We start from the raw sequence: 22,315 nt of genomic DNA on the forward strand, positions 1-22,315 counted from the left end.
TCGGCTTGCACTCCTGCTCTCTGAGAGCACTCATCAACAATTCGGTATAAGGGAACTGTGAGACGGCATTTCAAACTCCTTGCGTACAGCTGCAACCGAAACCATTGCTTTTCAGAAAGTGCAAAGGAACAGCTGGTACGACGAGGAGTGCCGTGTCGCAGCGGAGAGAAAACAGGCTGCCTACCTCGCAACGTTACGATCGACCACAACACGTGCGGGATGGGATAGATACCGAGAGTTGAAGAGGAAAGCGAGACGCATTTGCAGACAGAAGAAGAAAGAGGCCGAAATGCGTGAGTACGAAGAGCTTGATAAGCTGGCCGACACCCAGTGGGCGATTGGGCCTCGTTAGCGGCATTTAATTAATAACTTCTAAACGAAAAAAGATATCTTCAGACGGCTCATCGTTCCATCGAATGCGATATTCGCCGTGGCCAACGCGCAAAGGACCATAAATCTTTCGCAGAATTTTTCTCTCGAAAACTCGCAACGTCGACTCATCCGCTGTTGACATCGTCCAAGCCTCTGCACCATATAGCAGGACGGGAATTATGAGTGACTTATAGAGTTTGATTTTTGTCTGTCGAGAGAGGACTTTGCTTCTCAATTGCCTACTCAGTCCGAAGTAGCACCTGTTGGCAAGAGTTATCCTGCGTTGGATTTCTAGGCTGACATTGTTGGTGGTGTTTACGCTGGTTCCAAGATAGACGAAATTATCTACAACTTCAACGTTATGACTGTCAACAGTGACGTGAGTGCCAAGTCGCGAGTGCGACGACTGTTTGTTTGATGACAGGAGATATTTCGTCTTGCCCTCGTTCACTGCCAGACCCATTCGTTTTGCTTCCTTGTCCAGCCTGGAGAAAGCAGAACTAACGGCGCGGGTGTTGAGGCCGATGATATCAATATCATCGGCATACGCCAGCAACTGTACAATCTTATAAAAGATTGTTCCTGCTCGATTCAGTTCTGCAGCTCGAATAATTTCTCCAGCAGCAGATTGAAAAAGTCGCACGATAGGGAGTCGCCTTGTCTGAAACCTCGTTTGGTATCGAACGGCTCGGAGAGGTTCTTCCCGATCCTGACGGAGCTTTTGGTGCCGCTCAACGTCAGTTTACACAGCCGTATCAGTTTTGCGGGGATACCAAATTCAGACATCGCGGCATAAAGGCAGCTCCTTTTCGTGCTGTCGAAAGCAGCTTTGAAATCGACGAATAGGTGGTGTGTGTCGATTCTCCTTTCACGGGTCTTTTCCAAGATTTGGCGCATGGTGAATATCTGGTCGGTTGTTGATTTGCCAGGTCTAAAGCCACACTGATAAGGTCCAATCATTTCGTTGACGGTGGGCTTTAATCTTTCACACAATACGCTCGATAGAACCTTATATGCGATGTTGAGGAGCCTAATCCCACGGTAGTTGGCGCAGATTGTGGGGTCTCCTTTTTTATGGATTGGGCATAGCACACTTAAATTCCAGTCGTTGGGCATGCTTTCGTCCGACCATATTTTACAAAGAAGCTGATGCATGCTCCTTATCAGTTCTTCGCCGCCGTGTTTGAATAGCTCGGCCGGCAATCCATCGGCCCCTGCCGCTTTGTTGTTCTTCAGGCGGGTAATTGCTATTCGAACTTCTTCATGGTCGGGTAGTGGAACGTCTGCTCCATCGTCATCGATTGGGGAATCGGGTTCGCCTTCTCCCGGTGTTGTGCTTTCACTGCCATTCAGCAGGCTGGAGAAGTGTTCCCTCCATAATTTAAGTATGCTCTGGGCATCGGTAACTAGATCACCTTTGGGGGTTCTACAAGAGTATGCTCCGGTCTTGAAACCTTCTGTAAGCCGCCGCATTTTTTCGTAGAATTTTCGAGCACTACCCCTGTCGCATAGTGGGCGATTGGGCCTCGGTAGCGGAATTTAATTCAAATTTGAAAAAGCGTTAATTTTTTTTCACAGATCGATAACAGATGCTTTGATTAGATTTTTGGCGGATTTTTATAAGATTACGATCAGCTGATCATCAGCTGTGAGCTGTCAAACACAAAATATGTTTTAGCAAGTGCTCTACAATATTTTTTCTTTGTTTTGTGCATTGATTTCGAGCTCCTTGGAAATTTACAATTTTTACTTGTTTTATTAAAAGTGTGGCTTTTTATTAACTTCAAGGTATGTATTACATACAAAATCAGTGCTTGTGACCGGTCTGAAAATGTGTTGTTCATAAAACGTTGTGGTAATTAAGGGTATTAACAACTAGCCCGCACTAGCGTGCACCTGTTGTTCGTGAAGTAGAAGTTACAACATTCGCACGGATTAGGTCTAACTCTTTTTTTAGCTGGAAGTATGAGTCATTGTGCATCCAAAATGTGTAATATGAACTGCTATTACCTGCTAACCTTTAAATCATGGCACTTTTTAGGAACAATGGCGGTAGCAAAACGGGTACTTTTTTTAGTATGGCATGAAGAAGCGATCCCAACCAAGAAGTTTCTCACCATGGAAAACTTTGTATTTGGTACTGTTCTCAAAAACTTTAAATATACTCAGGAGGAGCAGTACGAGATTGGCAAAAAGCTGCGAAATTTTACTAGTAAGCTTGTAGAAAAGTGGAAAAACTGTAGAAGAAATAAGTTTTTTTTGAAAACAAAAACCAGGAATGGCTAGATACGCCGTTAGTATTGATTGAAAGATCATCTTTCGAAATTATTGGACGTACACAAAAAGATATTTCGCAGTGTTGCAAAAAATCGCAAGTTAAGAAATTGTCAGGCCTTACTGAAGATGTACCATCAGAAGCATTGTTGGTAGCTGCAAGCTGCAGCTTGTATAAAGGTGGAAAACGTAGTGCTTCACAGGTGGTGTCAATGCTAAACGCCGACGAAGAGTTAAGCGGTAAGATTTTGAAAACTATGAGTACCCCTTATCCTAGTACCAAGTACCATTACAAAGCTTAGTAGACCACACGATTGCTAGGATTATTGAAGCACACCCAGAAAGTTTTCAAAACCATATTGAAAATAACAATAACACCCAATTAACTGCTACCTACAAATGGGGTTGTGATGGCAGCAGCGGTCATTCTACTTACAGGCAAAAATTTAATGACTTCGATGGAGAGATGATAGATCAATATTTATTTTCAATTTGTATGGTACCGTTGATAGTTCAGAAAGGATCGACAGTTTTATGGAAAAACAATCGGGGTTCTTCTACCCGATATTGTCGACCCATTGAATTACTTTGCGAGAAAGAATCGGCATAAAGATATCATAAATGCTTTATTAGTTTCGCCTGACCCTTTGATATCTTCATTGTCAAATGGGTCTTCAATTTCGACTGCAGAATATTATTATGGACGATGATGTTAAGAGCTTGCTTTTAATGAAGCATCTAGATATGCCTGATTCTGATCCCGAAGATTTCGAAGATAATTTTGATTTATAAAACTTGTTTATTGAAGGTAAAAGAAAAATTTGATATTAAAAAAAAAAATAAAAAAAATAAAAAAAAAATTTTAAAAATTAAAAAAATAAATTTAAACAAATTTTTTTTCTTAAAAAATTCCATGACTTTTTTCTGAGCTGCGAAAAAAAACCGTCTGAAGATATCTTTTTTTCGTTTAGAAGTTATTAATTAAATGCCGCTAACGAGGCCCAATCGCCCACTGGGTGTCGGCCAGCTTATCAAGCTCTTCGTACTCACGCATTTCGGCCTCTTTCTTCTTCTGTCTGCAAATGCGTCTCGCTTCCCTCTTCAACTCTCGGTATCTATTCCATCCCGCACGTGTTGTGGTCGATCGTAACGTTGCGAGGTAGGCAGCCTGTTTTCTCTCCGCTGCGACACGGCACTCCTCGTCGTACCAGCTGTTCCTTTGCACTTTCTGAAAAGCAATGGTTTCGGTTGCAGCTGTACGCAAGGAGTTTGAAATGCCGTCTCACAGTTCCCTTATACCGAATTGTTGATGAGTGCTCTCAGAGAGCAGGAGTGCAAGCCGAGTAGAAAACGTTCGGCTGTCTGTTGTGATTGCAGCTTCTCGACGTCGAACCTTCCTTGTGTTTGTTGGCGTGCGTTTTTTGCTGCACAGAGGCGGGTGCGAATTTTGGCTGCAACAATATAGTGGTCCGAGTCGATGTTAGGACTTCGGAGCGCACGCACATCTAAAACACTGGAGACGTGTCTTCCATCTATCACAACATGATCGATCTGGTTGGTGGTTTTTCGATCCGGAGACAGCCAGGTAGCTTGATGTATCTTCTTATGCTGGAATCTAGTACTACAGATAACCATATTTCGGGCCCCGGCGAAGTCGATCAGCCTCAACCCATTTGGGGATGCTTCCTCGTGGAGGCTGAATTTACCGACTGTAGTGCCAAAGATACCTTCTTTGCCCACCCTGGCGTTGAAGTCGCCAAGCACGATTTTGACATCGTGGCGGGGGCATCTCTCATAAGTGCGCTCCAAGCACTCATAAAAGTCATCTTTGGTCACATCGTCCTTCTCTTCCGTCGGGGCGTGGGCGCAAATCAGCGATATATTGAAGAACCTCGCTTTGATGCGGATTGTGGCTAGACGTTCATTCACCGCAGCGAATGATAGTACTCGGCGACGGAGTCTCTCTCCCACCACGAATCCAACACCAAACTTGCGCTCCTTTATATGGCCACTGTAGTAAATGTCACAAGGACCTACTCGTCTCTGTCCTTGTCCCGTCCATCGCATTTCTTGGACGGCGGTGATGTCAGCCTTTATTTTCACGAGGACATCAACAAGCTGGGCAGCGGCACCTTCCCAATTAAGGGACCGGACATTCCAGGTGCATGCACTCAATTCGTAGTCCTTATTTCGTTTGCCATGGTCGTCATCAAAAGGGGGGTCACTCATCCGAGGCTTGTTGTTCCTTTTCATTGGGAGTGTTTTTTTACGTGGCGGGTCCCAAACCCAGCGCACAACCCTATGCAGGGGATGTTTCGCCTTCTCACTTTAGCTCGCCTTCAAACGGATGTTCTTAGGCTACCCAGAGGATACTTGGTCAGACACCGGAAGTCGTGAGCTGCTTGAGTCATATGCAAAAGAATCGTTTCTGGCCACTCCAAGTGAATGGCGATCAGAGAACTTTCCTCACTTGCGTGAACTTCTACACATGACTCCATCCTCCTAGCTATAGAAATTTCGGAAGAGGAGGCAGATGATACCGCTGCAGTTGTAGCTGTGCCGCCAATAAAGCATCCTGTTGCCATCGACTGCTTTCAGAAGTGTATCAAATGGTCTGAAGAAAACAACGTGGAACACGAAAAAATATTTTTATTGAAAAGCCTACATCAAAAGGCTCAGGATCTCAAAATTTCTCGCCCACAAAAGCTCATATTTTTGTTATAAAATTCAACTTTTATTAATTTTATTGTATGCATTTTCCATTGTATATGTATTTATTTCAACCAATGCTTATGAATTCATGAATAAATAGTTATTTTTAAACATATATGTAAGGTCAAATAGGACCAAAGTTTATTAATACAAATGAGTTTTAATGGACAAAAGTTAATATAAAAAGAAATTAAATTATACAACGTTGAACCTCAGTCTTTGAATTCCAAATTCACACTGTGCTGCTATCGGTTCTTTGCGCTCTCTCTTCATCACCTCTTCCTGCCGGGCTGTCCTCTATTGACCAGCGTTGCCACCTTACATTCGGTCATCCTGATCGTCATCTGTCTCAGATGACTCCTCATGAAAGTCATCTTCACCATTTTCGACGTAACGCCACAGTTTCATATGATCTGCACTAGTTGACGTTTGGTGTGGTCCTTGAAAATCAGCAACCTTTCTAACACAATATCTGCCATGCCCTTTGATCTTAACCACCTCGTATGGACCAATATACTTACTGGCTAGTTTTTTGCCTGTTATAAACTGAGTGACCTTAATGGCTACTAAATCAGCTACCTGATACCCATGTTCGCCTTTTCTCTTACTATCGTAATTTGATTTGTATGCGTTTTGTGCTTTTAAAATTTGCTTTCGGGCCTCTTGTCGAATCTTGTTGCGTTCGTCTTGCATACCTTCACGTACCTCTTCTTGCAGTATCTTCAGCAGCTCGCTATCTGTTTCGTTGCGCATCTTCACACCGAACACAATTTCAAATGGTGTAAACTTTGTCGAATCATGAATGTGAGAATTAATGGCCCGCTGTACTTGTGACGTGTACTTATACCACTTGTCCGGTTCTGTTGCTGACATCTTCGCTAAAACGGAAAGAATAACTCGGTTGACTCTCTCAATCTGACCGTTACCCCTTGGTACGCCCGCTGTTATCTCGACATGCTCGATTTTATATTTGCTACAAAATTCTTTAAACATTTTGGAAGTAGTTATAAGCTGTACCCTTATCGCTTATTATACGCTGCGGACTGCCGAAAATTGTCACCCATGACTCAAGGTGTCTTACAACTTCTTGTGTTTCTGTAGTTTTAGTAGGATATATCCAAGTATATTTGGAAAAACCATCCACGACAGCAAAAATATATTTGTAGCTCTTTGATGTCGCATCCAATGTACCCAAATGGTCAATATGAAGCGTAGATAGTGGAATATCACCTTTGTCGATGCAATGTAAAAAATCATCTTTTTTACCCAGCTTCTGGTTATGCATTATGCATTCCATACAGTTTTTGATAGTCTGCTGAACTTTCTTTTCGAGATGTGGGATAAAATAGTTCTGCCGTATAGCATGTATGGTTTTTTTACACCTCATATGCCCAAATCTGTGCGTCTCCTTTATTATTTCGCCTTCCATCTTCTTCGGAACCGCCAATAAATCTTGCCCGTCAACTTGCTTGTAGATTAACTTGTTTTTTATTTTATAATCGCCGTACTGCTTTGTTTTCAGGATCTCTGCCACAGCTGCCAGATGTTCATCTTTCGTCTGGGCCCTTAAGATCTGAGCTTGAACCTCTGACGTTACTGTCAGCACGGGAAATCGACTTAAGCTGTCCACGTGCTTCATCCTGCTTCCGGCGCGATGTTCTATATTAAATGAAAAGTCCTGAAGATACATCAGCCATTGCACCACTTCACGTGGCATATCTTTTTTTCCATTTGTCTGCTTGAAAGCCGCACAATCTGTCACCAAGGTGAATTCTGTGCCCATCAGGTAGTGACGCAACTTCTTGGATGCTAAATAAGCTGCTTTAACTTCAAGGAAATAGCTGTGTAATTTTTCCTCTTGTGGGGAAGTCTTTTTACTCCAATAGAAAACAGGATGCCACTTTCCGTCATGCTGCTGCAAAAGTGTTGCACCAAAGCCATGTTTCGATGCATCGACATGTAACTGCGTATTAGCATTCTGCCGTGTTCTGACGTGAGTGCCGACTTCAGGTAATTGATCGCTATAACCTCTGTCTCTCCAATCTGAAATACTGAATCTCTTTTGAGCAGTTCTGTTAATGGTCTGGCATGTTTAGCGTAGTCTCGTATAAATTTTCGAAAATATCCGGTTAAACCCAAGAACGCCTGTACATCTCGTACATTTTTTGGTATCGGAAAGTTTTTGACTGCTTTAACTTTACCTTGCCCAGGCCAGACACGCCCGTCTTCAACCTCGTGTCCAAGAAAAAGAATTCGTTTTTTTAGAAATTGGCACTTTGCTCACTTAATTTCTAGCCCATACTGCTGCGCTTGTTGTAATACCCGTTGCATATTGCTTAAACATTGTTCTTCTGTACACCCAAAAATTACGATGTCATCTACATACATTTCCATTATACCTTCGTTTATTAATTTTTGGAAAATATAGTTAACATAGCGTACAAAAACGGCGGGAGAGTTGCAAAAACCAAATGGAGCTCTGTTAAATTCATAGAGTCCTTCTTTCGTTACAAACGCTGTATATTTTCGACAACGTTCTTCGACTTCGACGTGGAAGAAACCATTTGAAAGGTCCATGACGGTAAAATATTTTGCGGCTTGCATTTTTTCGAGTACTTCTTCAACAATTGGTACTGGAAACCTATCTTTTAACACCATTGTATTTAGTTTACGAAAGTCTACGCATAATCTGTATCGACCATCTTTTTTCTTCGCCAATACCACCTTGCTAGCGACCTCTGAGCACGACTCACGTATAATGCCTTTCTGCAACCATTCATCTACTTGTTCCCTTACAAATTTTCTTTCCGCTATTGACAAACGAGTAGGAGACTCATGAAAGACGATATCATTATTTTTTGGAACAATATTCAACTTAATTGGACAGTTCAACTGAATAAAACTCGGCTTATAGTTTTCAATTAACTGTTCGACAACCTTCTTGAATTTAGGTCTGACATCTACTTCATTGTTGCTACTCACAAAATAAACATTACAAGCACTTGTGTTATCTTCAATCTGACGAAAGCAATACCCATTGCCGTCTATTGTTACAACAAATTTTTTTAAAAAATCGTACCCAATGATTACGTCTACATTGATTTTACTATCTGTGATTACTAAAAAGGTGTGCTGCGTACATAACCCGTCGACTATGACTTGTGCTACAAATTCACCCACCACATCTGCGGTGACGTTGCCTAAACCATATAGTGTAGCGAAACTTTTCTGCAATTTACATGTGCTAAATCTTTGCTCATACACACCCATACGTATTAACGACACGTCTGCACCAGTGTCTACCAAACAGCACAAGTTTTCGTTATTAATTGTCAACTGCTTCATTCGCTCTTTGTTAAATACAATGTTGATGTTACGCCTATACTCGGGACACTGTTTAGCCATATGACCCGTGCCATTACATTTAAAACACTTTGTGTCTTGTTTGCAATCGACCCTTTTGTGTTGTGTTGAACCACAATTAAAACAATGCTGATTCTTACGCTCTACGTTGCTGCCACTCTTTTCTGTTTCAATTTGCTCACGACCACCTGCTGCATATCGACGTTTACCTGCTTCGTTAGGCTTAACCAACGGCTCGATCAATTCATATGCCTTGATTAATTCTTTATAACTTCGTGCGCTATATAAGGGATATTTTAGATCACTTCGCACTTCGACACCGTCAGCTATGTACGAAATCACTGATTCCTCTTCTACATTACCTACCGCTGCTATTTTACGCATCTGAAGAACGTACTCATGAAATTTCTCTGATGCAAGTTTTCGTCGTTGCCTTAGCCGTTTATGTACCTCCGCGCTGCTTGGTGTTTTGTCGAACTCCTCCAGTAATGCAATACACAATGATTCATAGCTGGATACTGTAACAGTTTCTAAAAACAATGCTGCTGTGCCTTTCATTTTGTTACGTGCGTTGACATACTTTTGCTTGGGTGTCAAATCATAAGCCTCAGCATTTTCGTCGAAATTAGCAATCCACTGTCCAATTGGAATAGATTCCCCATCAAAACACGGTATAATTTTCGCGAACGCCTCTATTGACACATTATTTTTGTTTGTGTCACTCTGCTTCAATGTTTCCACAAATAATTTGAATAATTCTCCAACGTCGTTACCACCGGCCATGTTTCTTGCTTCTTCTTCTTTCTTCTCTCCTTCTTCGTCGAACTCTACGTTGCTCTGCTTTTGTTCGAATAACTCAACTTCGTTGACTGCTGCTCTGTTCTCACTGCTGTGCTCTGCTTTGTTTTCGTTACTTCGACAGCAACCGCTTCGTTCTTCGAATTTTCTGCTCCGTTCTTCTGCGTTTTTTTGGCTGCTGTGAATTTACTCGGCTTTTTATTTGAATGCAACATTCCGCGCTCCGTTTTTGCTCTTCGGTTGAGCCCCCATGTAAGGTCAAATAGGACCAAAGTTTATTAATACAAATGAGTTTTAATGGACAAAAGTTAATATAAAAAGAAATTAAATTATACAACGTTGAACCTCAGCCTTTGAATGCCAAATTCACACTGTGCTGCTATCGGTTCTTTGCGCTCTCTCTTCATCACCTCTTCCTGCCGGGCTGTCCTCTATTGACCAGCGTTGCCACCTTACATATAACGGGTGATTTTTTTGAGGTTAGGATTTTCATGCATTAGTATTTGACAGATCACGTGGGATTTCAGACATGGTGTCAAAGAGAAAGATGCTCAGTATGCTTTGACATTTCATCATGAATAGACTTACTAACGAGCAACGCTTGCAAATCATTGAATTTTATTACCAAAATCAGTGTTCGGTTTTTTTTTTTTTTTCGGACAAATTTTGTTCAGCGATGAGGCTCATTTCTGGTTGAATGGCTACGTAAATAAGCAAAATTGCCGCATTTGGGGTGAAGAGCAACCAGAAGCCATTCAAGAACTGCCCATGCATCCCGAAAAATGCACTGTTTGGTGTGGTTTGTACGCTGGTGGAATCATTGGACCGTATTTTTTCAAAGATGCTGTTGGACGCAACGTTACGGTGAATGGCGATCGCTATCGTTCGATGCTAACAAACTTTTTGTTGCCAAAAATGGAAGAACTGAACTTGGTTGACATGTGGTTTCAACAAGATGGCGCTACATGCCACACAGCTCGCGATTCTATGGCCATTTTGAGGGAAAACTTCGGACAACAATTCATCTCAAGAAATGGACCCGTAAGTTGGCCACCAAGATCATGCGATTTAACGCCTTTAGACTATTTTTTGTGGGGCTACGTCAAGTCTAAAGTCTACAGAAATAAGCCAGCAACTATTCCAGCTTTGGAAGACAACATTTCCGAAGAAATTCGGGCTATTCCGGCCGAAATGCTCGAAAAAGTTGCCCAAAATTGGACTTTCCGAATGGACCACCTAAGACGCAGCCGCGGTCAACATTTAAATGAAATTATCTTCAAAAAGTAAATGTCATGAACCAATCTAACGTTTCAAATAAAGAACCGATGAGATTTTGCAAATTTTATGCGTTTTTTTTTTTTAAAAAGTTATCAAGCTCTTAAAAAATCACCCTTTATGTACCAATATTAATTTAGTTTTCGTTTCCGATATAACGAATATTTCAGTTTAACGAACGGTCCCAACATTATATCATTCGTTATATTGGAGTACCACTGTATTTGTATCTTGCAATAAAGGAAGATTCGATTGTATTTCTTTGGTATCTTGTGCTGAAGTGTCATTTAATCCCGGCTAAAAACCAAAAAATCTTTTAGCCAGGGACATTAATTCATTCATTAAATTAATAAACAAATAAACCCTTTTTAGCCTTTTAAAGAACTTTGTCAATAGTATAAGCTCTTATTGATTCTTATGACTATGTGTGCTATTTGCGTGACCACGGCTGTATATATCGACATAAATATATACTTGAATTTTAATAACATTTTACAATAATTACGAATTATTGCTTTAAGCTATAAAAGTTCGTTAATATTCGTCAATATAATTCACAATATTGCGAAAATGAAACATCAATGTTATTAAATTTTTATTTTCTTCAAATTGTTTGCATTTTTCAAAAAATTGAAAGAATAAAAATATTTTTATATACAAACAAAAACATGAATTTTAAATGAATACTTATATCAATTCATATATGAAACACCGGATTCATTAAAAATAAAATAAGAAAACATTGTGTAATTTTAGAAGCGGCTCACTTGTAAGATTAACTTTACTAAAGATACAACAAGTCAACAGAGCTTTGAAAATTCTTCAGAAAAAGCTTATCAATATTCAATTATTTCTGTTATAAAACATTTTTTATCAGTATTGTACTCACGAATAAAAAAGTGAATCAGAAAATGAATTACATTCTATTTCATAGAAATATATTTGTAAATTTATATAAAAAAAAATCAGAATAAATCCTTAAAATGTATTGTCGTTGCATTATATCAGATTTAAAATTTTGACATTCTGAAAAATTTGCCGCCCCCCAAATTGTGCCGCCCTAGGCCCAGGCCTCGCGGGCCTAGGCGGTAATCCATCACTGTAGATGAGGGACATGGGGAGTTTGATTTTTCGGCGTCGAGAGGGTCTTTACTTTTCAATTGCCTACTCAGCCCAAAGTAGCACCTGTTGGCTAAAATTATTTTGCTATGATATCTACGAGTCATAACTGTCAGAAATCGCATGCGAGCCAAGTTGAGAATTCGATGACTGTTTGTGTGAGCACAGGAGATATTCCGTCTTGTTATCTTCTCTAATTAGCTCTACAGCTCGTATTATTTTCTCCAGCAAGCTTTTGCTCAACGTCAGCTTACACAGCCGTATTAGCTTTGCGTGGATACCATTTTCAGACATAGCGGCATGGAAGCAGTTCCTTTTCGTGTTGTTGACGGTGGGATCCAGTTTTTCACACACTACTCTCGATATTAAGTGGGCTTATCCCACGGTAATTGATGCGGATTGTAGGGTCACCCTTTTCGTCCAATCGTCGGACAAGCTTTCATACGACCATATCTTGCAAAGAAGCTGATACGTACATCTTGTCAGTTCTTCGCCACCGTATTTAAATAGCTGGCTGGTAATCCATCGGTCCATGCCACTATATTGGTTGGTTGGTTGGTCATCAGAAGCGAGCAATAGAACTAATATTTCATCGTCGTCGATTAGGGAATCGGGTTCAGAAAGGAGAAGTGTTCCCTCCATAACTTCAGTATGATCTGAACATGAGCCACTAGATCACCACTGTGGATCTTCTATAGCATACTCCGATCTAGAATTCTTCCGTTAGTTGCCGCACCTTTTCGTAGAATTTACGAACATTTTCCCTTCCGGAGAGCTTCTCACGTTCTTCATGCCGCCGCGATTCGACCTCTTTTTATTTCTTCTTCTTCTTTACTGGCGCAGACACCGCTTACGCGATTATAGCCGAGTCAACAACAGCGCGCCAGTCGTTTCTTCTCTTCGCTACGTGGCGCCAATTGGATATTCCAAGCGAGGCCAGGTCCTTCTCCACTTGGTCCTTCCACCGGAGTGGAGGTCTTCCTCTTCCTCTGCTTCCCGCGGCGGGTACTGCGTCGAATACTTTCAGAGCTGGAGTGTTTTCATCCATCCGGACAACATGACCTAGCCAGCGTAGCCGCTGTCTTTTAATTCGCTGAACTATGTCGATGTCGTCGTATATCTCGTACAGCTCATCGTTCCATCGAATGCGGTATTCGCCGTGGCCAACGCGCAAAGGACCATAAATCTTTCGCAGAACTTTTCTCTCGAAAACTCGTAACGTCGACTCATCGGTTGTTGTCATCGTCCAAGCCTCTTTTTATTTACTGCATAAATATTCATCTCGCTTCCGTCTTCAACTCCCAGTATCTATCCTACCCGGCTCGTATTGTGGACCATCGCAACATTGCGAGGTAGGTTGCCTGCTTTCTCTCCAGCTCTCCTTCTCTCCAGCTGTTCTTTCGACAATTATTCAAACCTTACAATTCCTTTATACCCAGTTGCTGATGAGTTCTCTCAGAGAACAGGAGTGCAAGTCGAGTAGAAAACCGTTTAGCTGTCGGTTGTAATTGTAGCTTCTCACGTCGTACCTTCACTGTGTTTGTTGACAGCTACAACAAGATGGTGGTTCGAGTCGATGTTAGGTCTTCGGAGCGTACCCACGTCAAAGACACTACATATGTATGAGTCATACATTCATCACAACAGGATCGATCTAGATTCGAATAATTACATCCCTGATCATATCACTCGTCTCGTAATGGCTGTATTTCGAATTATGACATACGTGAACGAGTATATAAACGTATCCGTTCATTCGAAATGTCATTTGAATGAAAAATGTCTACAAATAAAATTTTTTTTTTTTGAGGTTTCATCTATTTTTTTCCTTATTTCTGCACTATTTTTTTACTAGAGCTCAAATAAAAAAATCCAAGTCGGATGCATTTAGATATTTAATTAGCTTTTGTTGGTTTATTGAAAACTTGCAACAGTTGTGACAGTTCCACATCTATTGTGAGCCAATTACAATCCATTTGCTATCGTATGTCATAATGACAACCACCGTATACGATGTTTGCCTATCCGTGCACGGATGTAACGATACGACCCCTGGTTTCAAACTTTTCGATCCGGAAAGCCAAGTATCCTGGTATATTTTCTTGGGCAAAGTCAATCAGACTCAACCCATAATGGCGGATCCATTATGGCCGTCAAAATTTTTAAAAAATTCTTCAATTTTCAAAAAATTCTTCAATTTTTAAGAACTTCTTCAATTTTTTTAAATTTTGAATCAAGGGATTTTCGAGGTCACTTATTTAAAAAAAATAAAATACAAAATGGCGGTCAGAAAAAAAATTCTTGAATTCTCATAAAACTTTGTACAGAGGGGTTTTTGGGGTTGCTGATCACTTATTTAAAGACAGATTTTCAAAATACAAAATAGAAAATCCAATATGGCTGTCGGATGTATAAAAGTTTCTTTAATGTTCACAAAACCTAGTATATATCTAGAAGTTTTTAGGGCCGCTGCCCACAAATTATATAGTGTGCCCACATCCAGGGCACCTTCACCTGGATACGGCGGGCAACGGAGTTGTTCCGTGATCCGGCAGAGTCCCGAGATCACGCTCCTTAAGGTGAGTCTGCAATGGGTTTAGTTGTACGTGTACGTGACCCTAATCCCATTTTAGACTCACCTTTACGCCGTCATGGTAGGCACGCGACAAAAAGTACGATACAGGGAGTCGGATCCCAGTAACGGCGGCTGGAGCGGGCCCACAGGCGTCGTCAACAAGCAACCACAGCTCTACATTGGTGGGTGACTTGATGATGAGTATAATGCTACAAGAAAAATATTTTGCAAAATGAAAGACAATTTCTGTGTCGTTTGTGGAGAATACGTTATAAGTAAGATCCGAAAAAATTTTACAGATACATTAAAATCTAGCTATACGAAAGTTTTCGGCATAGAAACTAATGACATCGTCAATGATTGGACTCCAAAAGAGATATGGCTGAGATGTTCATTGCAACTGAAGAAACGCAAGAAACAAACGTTTGCTTCTCCAATGATCTGGCGCAGACCAACAAATCATGAGAGGGATTGCTATTTTTGTTTAACGAGTGTTTTTGGGCACAACTCTAAAACAAAATCCCATCCTTCTTTCTTCCGAACAGAATGATGAAAACAATATTTCTATTGGCGAAGAAGTTTCTGCTGACACTGAGGATATAGCGATGGATGAAGATGCCTCAGAAGAATCAGATGCTGAGACTGATAAAAATTCTAAGGGCTTCACTCAGGCAGAGTTAAATGACCTGGCCCGAGACGCAGGACTTTCGAAAGAAATTTCTGAGCTAATAGCGTCAAGATAGAAAGAAAAAAATTGTCTAGCTCCAGGAACTCATATAAGTTACTATCGCAATCGAGACATTCAGGCAGTATTTCACAAACATTGATGATTTAGTCTACTGCAGCGCTATTGAAGGACTAATAAACGAATATGATATTCCATATGAAGCTAGCGACTGGCGCCTTTAATTACGAAATCAGTGACCTCGAAAATCCCTGCTACAAAATTTTATAAAAATCGAAGAATTTCTTAAAAATTGAAGAATTTTTGAAAATTCAAGAATTGTTTGAAAATTTTGGCGGCCATATTGGATCCGCCATTTTGTATTTTAAAAATTTGTCTTTAATTTCGTAATCAGGGACCCCTCAAAACCCATCTATCCCAAAATTAAACTAAATCCGTTAATATTAATTTAAAATTTTTTCTGTCAAGTAAAATCAGACATGTATTTTCAGGTTATGAAAAAATCCTGACGTGATGGAGCAAAACGGACTTCAGATTCGGTTTCAGCGGCCCAAAATATATATAATACACCATGTTTGGTCAAAGGAACCTTTCATCGATTTTTTATTTGTGGACCTGTGTAATACTTCTATACCACATCATAATCTTAGTACCTAGGTATCATCTTACATGCGAAGCTTGGCTGGAAAGAGAACGTCAAAAAAGAGTGACCTTGATATATATTTCTTAGCATTGAGTACAATTGGAAAATAAAAAAAATACATTTTAAAGCAAAAGTATAATTGAAACAAATAGTACGACCGTCGTTAAATTGCTATATTTCCAGACGTTGAAAATATTCTCTCGTTAAGTACAAGTAAACTAAACAATGTAAAGGGTGATTTTTTAAGAGCTTGATAACTTTTAAAAAAAAAAAACGCATAAAATTTGCAAAATCTCATCGGTTCTTTATTTGAAACGTTAGATTGGTTCATGACATTTACTTTTTGAAGATAATTTCATTTAAATGTTGACCGCGGCTGCGTCTTAGGTGGTCCATTCGGAAAGTCCAATTTTGGGCAACTTTTTCGAGCATTTCGGCCGGAATAGCCCGAATTTCTTCGGAAATGTTGTCTTCCAAAGCTGGAATAGTTGCTGGCTTATTTCTGTAGACTTTAGACTTGACGTAGCCCCACAAAAAATAGTCTAAAGGCGTTAAATCGCATGATCTTGGTGGCCAACTTACGGGTCCATTTCTTGAGATGAATTGTTGTCCGAAGTTTTCCCTCAAAATGGCCATAGAATCGCGAGCTGTGTGGCATGTAGCGCCATCTTGTTGAAACCACATGTCAACCAAGTTCAGTTCTTCCATTTTTGGCAACAAAAAGTTTGTTAGCATCGAACGATAGCGATCGCCATTCACCGTAACGTTGCGTCCAACAGCATCTTTGAAAAAATACGGTCCAATGATTCCACCAGCGTACAAACCACACCAAACAGTGCATTTTTCGGGATGCATGGGCAGTTCTTGAACGGCTTCTGGTTGCTCTTCACCCCAAATGCGGCAATTTTGCTTATTTACGTAGCCATTCAACCAGAAATGAGCCTCATCGCTGAACAAAATTTGTCGATAAAAAAGCGGATTACGGAACACTGATTTTGGTAATAAAATTCAATGATTTGCAAGCGTTGCTCGTTAGTAAGTCTATTCATGATGAAATGTCAAAGCATACTGAGCATCTTTCTCTTTGACACCATGTCTGAAATCCCACGTGATCTGTCAAATACTAATGCATGAAAATCCTAACCTCAAAAAAATCACCCGTTACAAGTAGCATTCTACTCTCGCAATTATACATGCGTAATTTCCCCACGTTATCTCTTGTAGAAGCCGTTGAATATATGTATGTACATACATAAATAATGCATGTTGCTAAAATATATTACCAAATAAATAATCTGAGATCAGTTCGTAACTAGAATTTTCGATTTTTTTTAATTATTCATTAGTCTACATTAATGCTGTCCCCTTTATATTGGTCCCCATTCAATATTATGCCCTACTGCCAGTGGTTCTTCCAATCGTCGAAACTCTTTTCAAACTCGATTTTTGGGATGGCCTTTTGCTATTTCAACGAACTTTTTTTACCTTATAAAACGACGGCCCTTTAAAGTTCTTACTTTTGGAAATAAGAAAGAGAAAGAAAGAAGAAAGCCAATATTGTTTTTGGAACGAAAATCGCCAAGGCCATAAAAATTTGTCTAACCTTAGCGGCTTCTACAGATAAATGAAGTAAAAAATAATTAACTAATTTGTTCGTACTTCAGGAGCGTATATACATATTAACATAATAACATACATTTTGATAATGGGGATTTATAAACTATTGCGTTTTTATTCGTATATATGAATAAATCTGCGGTCTGTTTTAATAAACTAAAAAAAAATCCATTTCAAAAGACTGTTTTAATTTTATTTTTTAAGTTTCGTTTTTAGTTTCCATTTTCATTCATTTAATTTTATTACAATTTACTTTAATATCTGTAGTATTTGGGCAATTAGTTTTTTCAACTAATTTTCATCATTTGCTAGATTTAAGTTGATAATTGGAAATAACCTAGAGTTATTTATTTAATTATTTTTTTCACTGCATTGAGTTAATTTTTCTAAACAACATTAAAAAGTACATCGATTGGTTTATTTGGTTTAAATTTTTGATATACTATGTATGTAAAAGATACAATTTTATGAAAATTATGTGTATAAAAGTATTATATGTAAATATATGAATATATAAAGAATCTTATTAAGCAGTGGTGGACAATGAAATGCTGAGCTCAATGTAGGTTAAATATTTAATTGAATGACTAAAGAATGCAAATAAAAACTAAATTGGGCACAATATAATATATTTTGCATTTAGTCATTGCTTACTTTTTTTGAATTAAAATTTTCAAAAACAATTAATTAGAAATTTTCAGAAAAATTAAAAAAAAAATCAGAATTTTTTGTCGAAATCAGAAATATTAAAGCGTTAATGAGAAGAAATTGATTATGACCACCATAATTGAACGTTTAACAGTATGATCAACGGAAATGTGTGACAAACATGAAAGCTTCAGGCGCAGCACGTCCAAAAATGATCTCGGCAGCAGGAGCCGAGAGACTATTACTAACACACTGTGGCCCCTATTACAGTTTTCTACTCAACTGTTTTTTGGTTAAAGTTTTGAAATTGTATTATTGATATAAACTCAACCTGTCATAAAAAATTCAGTTGAAGTGTGATCCAAACTTCAACTTTTTTGTGTTATTATGGTTTTCAACTCCGTACCATTGGGATTGCCCAATAAATAAAATTTTGGTGTTCATAATATTTAGAAGCAGCTTTTGTAACAACCATAGGATCGTAGATTGCTCTAGCCGAAAGTAAAAATCATTTAAGCTGCATTTTTGTTGTCAATACCAATGAAAGTTCAACTGAAAATAGCTTCAACTTCAATACAACTGAGTGGAGTTGAAAACTCTAATTGGGGTATAAATTATTAAATACGATGTACGATATAATACGATGCAGTTTCGTCGAAAAAGTAACACAATAAACCGTGATAAAATTAAAAAAAGACCCAATTAAATATTGAGTATGTCGTAATATGTAACTTAGATTGTGTTCTAGCTACTATGGAACTGATTAGATACTATCACACATAATTGAAAATAAACGTTAAGATCGCACAGAACAAAATATCATATGCTCTGGAAGATTTTAAAATAACTTCAAACAGTCAATGTTTAATCTTCAAAATATCCACTACAACCCTAAAATTCTTGTCTAAAATCGTTACAAATACATGAGCGTTCTATATATTCTCCAGCAAAAGCTTTAATTTGTAATATAGTATGTTATCTAAAAATAAAAAGGTATATGTGTGATTGTATGCAAAGTTGTTTCTGTGGCCTTATGTTTTATCTCTAGCAAAAACTTATGAATGTTTTTTATTTTGATTTAGTCGTAATTTAAAATTTTCGCTTTTTAATCTTCGCACAGTCTCGAATAAACTGGCAGGAATAACTTAAATTATTCATAATAAATAAAGACATGGCTACTTTAAATATTGCAACAGATTTCTTTACGTGAATATGTGGTAAGCTTTTTATGATTATTTGTTTGACTGATGTTTTACAATGCAGAGGTTTCGCATTTAATTATGAATAAAATAAATATGCTTAGGGTTTTGATATTATTGCAACATTTTGCTGCAGAGTATAATAGTTTAGTTCACTTAACTGTTGCTTGTATTACCTAACATTACTCGAGATAGATATGGAGTTATATTCGGATGTCCGTCTGTCCTCCCATCTGTCTGTGCCGGCTATGACATACGAGGTATGTTCAAAAAGTATTGCGAATTTTGAATTTTCGCGGGTTACGTATATTCGAATTTTTTGTGGCGTTATGTTGGTACTCATGTCTCTCACTTATGCCGACAAGCTCGGCCATTTTGAATGTTCATTTAATTGTTGACAGCTGCTTTGCTTGCACGTGTTTTGGATCGTCTTCGATTTTTACCTATCAAAAAAATTGCACCACGATAACGCCCTTTCCCACACATCATTGCTTTTTGGCCAAAAACAACACACTAATGATGCCGCAGCCACCGTATTCCCCAGATCTGGCCCCCTGTGACTTTTTCTTGTTCCATAAACTGAAGAGGCCCATGAAAGGACGACGTTACGCTTGTCTTGACGAGATAAAGACGGCATCGAAGGAGGAGCTGAAGAAGATAAAAAAAAAATTATTTTTTGAAGTGCTTCGAAGATTGCAAAACACCGTTGGCACAAGTGTATAATATCTCATGGCGATTACTTTGAAGGGGACAAAATAGATATTCATGAATAAGTAAATAATTTTGGAAAAAACAAAAAATTCGCGATACTTTTTGAACACACCCACACACGAAAGTATAAAATTGAGATATTGGAATCCAACTTGGTACACTTTTTCTTTGGCAAAACGAAGAGAGGCATAATCAGACCACTGCTACGCCCACAAAACGCCATTAAACGGAAATCTATAAAGTGCCATAACTAAGCACTAAATCACACTGCAACCACGCCTATTTCCCATATAACATAATTTTAAATTACATATAATTGTTTTATTTTTCAGTATTCAAATGAAAATGTATACAGATAAAACTTTGCCCGAATAGTGTCCTTAAAATAGGCCACTTTATGATCACAAATTTTCCAAGTGTCACCAAAACTATTCAAGACTTTGAACTTTTTACCGCAAATGTTGGTCAATCTGTTAGATATACGAGTATTACTGAAATTCGAAATTCACCAGCTTTCCTTGCATGTTGCGAGTGTATAAAATGTTTGGTTCGATTTTATAAAATTTTTGTATTTTGTGATTTTTTTAATTTATATCTTAATTTTATGTAAATGAACAACAAAAAATATATACAAATGTAGATTTCTATACATTTTTAGAAATTTGATTAAAGATACACTTTCTTTGCACTCTAAGTTAACTTGAAGATGTTTTTCGAAATTTGAATTTACATACAACCCTTCGTGATAAATGAACCACCTTTATACCAAACTAAACTTAGTATCCCCTATTCAGGTTTTAATAAAATTCTGGCATAGATAGGATGCATATCGATCATGTTGTTTTCATGTGAGGTGTTGCGACTAAGCGAATAAACCATCTCTAACTCATATAATGCTGAGGAAACAGAAACAAGTATTTAGAAAATTATAATTTTACGCACCCTTCAGTGTTCTAGCAATTCCTCCCGACGACCCAAACGACCAAATGTAATCTTGCCAGAAATATGACCATGTGATAATGAGATTACAATATTTCCCTCAATCCAATACGCAGGTTGAAATACATAAGTATATATGTATGTAAGTATAAACATATATAACATAGAGAGTAATCAGTATAACAATGTTCCTTTTACAAAAAAATCTTAATGTGTACTATTTTTATATTCTTGCAATATATTTCTACAGATAATAATAGTTTTGTTCACAAAGCGGTTATTTTTATCAACTGAGACTAATCGAGATATACGAGTATATGGAGTTATATTATTAAAATGATCACGATGACGAGAGGAGTTAAAATCCATATCTCTGTGTCTATATGGGCAAGCTGTAACTTAATATGTACGCCTACAAAACACCAGTAATCGAAAACCTACTAAACTCTAAATTAAGATTAAAAAATGGAAATGTGGCAAAGGGGTGGCACGTAGTAGCAAGTCGTACCTGTGGGCTAAAAACGAAATTTAACAAGTAAGGAAGGGCTAAGTTCGGGTGTCACCGAACATTTTATACTCTCGCATGATAAAGTGATAATCGAAATTTCATTATCCATCATTTACATATTTTTTTATTTTGCTGTAAAATTAATTAGATTAGTAGTTCCTAAGATATGGTTTTTGGTTCATACGACTCTATAGAGTTTGGTTGAGATAGCTATAGTAGTTTCCGAGATATGTACAAATAACTTAGTAGGGGGCGGGGTTTTCGGTTTTCGCCATTGTTTGGCCGTGGCAGTGGGCCGATTTTGCCCATATTCGAACTTAACCTTCTTATGGAGCCAAGAAATACGTGTACCAAGTTTCATCATGATATCTCAAGTTTTTTTATTCAAGTTACTGCTTGCACGGACGGGCAGACATACATCCGGATTTCAACTCTACCTCATCACCCCGATCACTTTGGTATATATAACCCTATATCTGACTCTTTTAGTTTTAGGACTTACAAACAACCGTTATGTGAACAAAACTATAATACTCTTCTTAGCAACTTTGTTGCGAGAGTATAAAAATGGTCGTGTCTCTGCCCTTTAAGAGGTTGTGCACATCTCCTAAACCACTTAAGATAGAATTATCAAATTCGCTCAGAACAAATCCCTTAACCATCCCCTGGTTACTGAAATTCTCTGTGCCAAATTACAGCTATCCTCATCAGTTTCAGGGGATAAAAACAACCGTTACTTGCACATAACTAATAACTCTGTAGCAGCACGTTGCACGATTAAGTCCATGACTATAATATAATTTAATAAAACACCAAATTTTATCGTAATTCATTCTCTATTCTGTCATATAATGAATTCTTTCGCATAACTTCTTAA

The 22,315-nt window shown here is 38.4% G+C and overlaps 1 protein-coding gene across 4 annotated transcripts in view; it reads right to left on the reverse strand.

The window, feature by feature from the left end:
* LOC125779273 (uncharacterized) overlaps nt 1-22,315 on the reverse strand; it is an 854,525-nt gene that overhangs the window by 770,875 nt on the left and 61,335 nt on the right. The gene's annotated exons all lie outside the window — the stretch shown is intronic.

This window comes from Bactrocera dorsalis, chromosome 6 (genome assembly GCF_023373825.1).
Source record: "Bactrocera dorsalis isolate Fly_Bdor chromosome 6, ASM2337382v1, whole genome shotgun sequence".
Taxonomy (NCBI): Eukaryota; Metazoa; Arthropoda; class Insecta; order Diptera; family Tephritidae; genus Bactrocera; species Bactrocera dorsalis.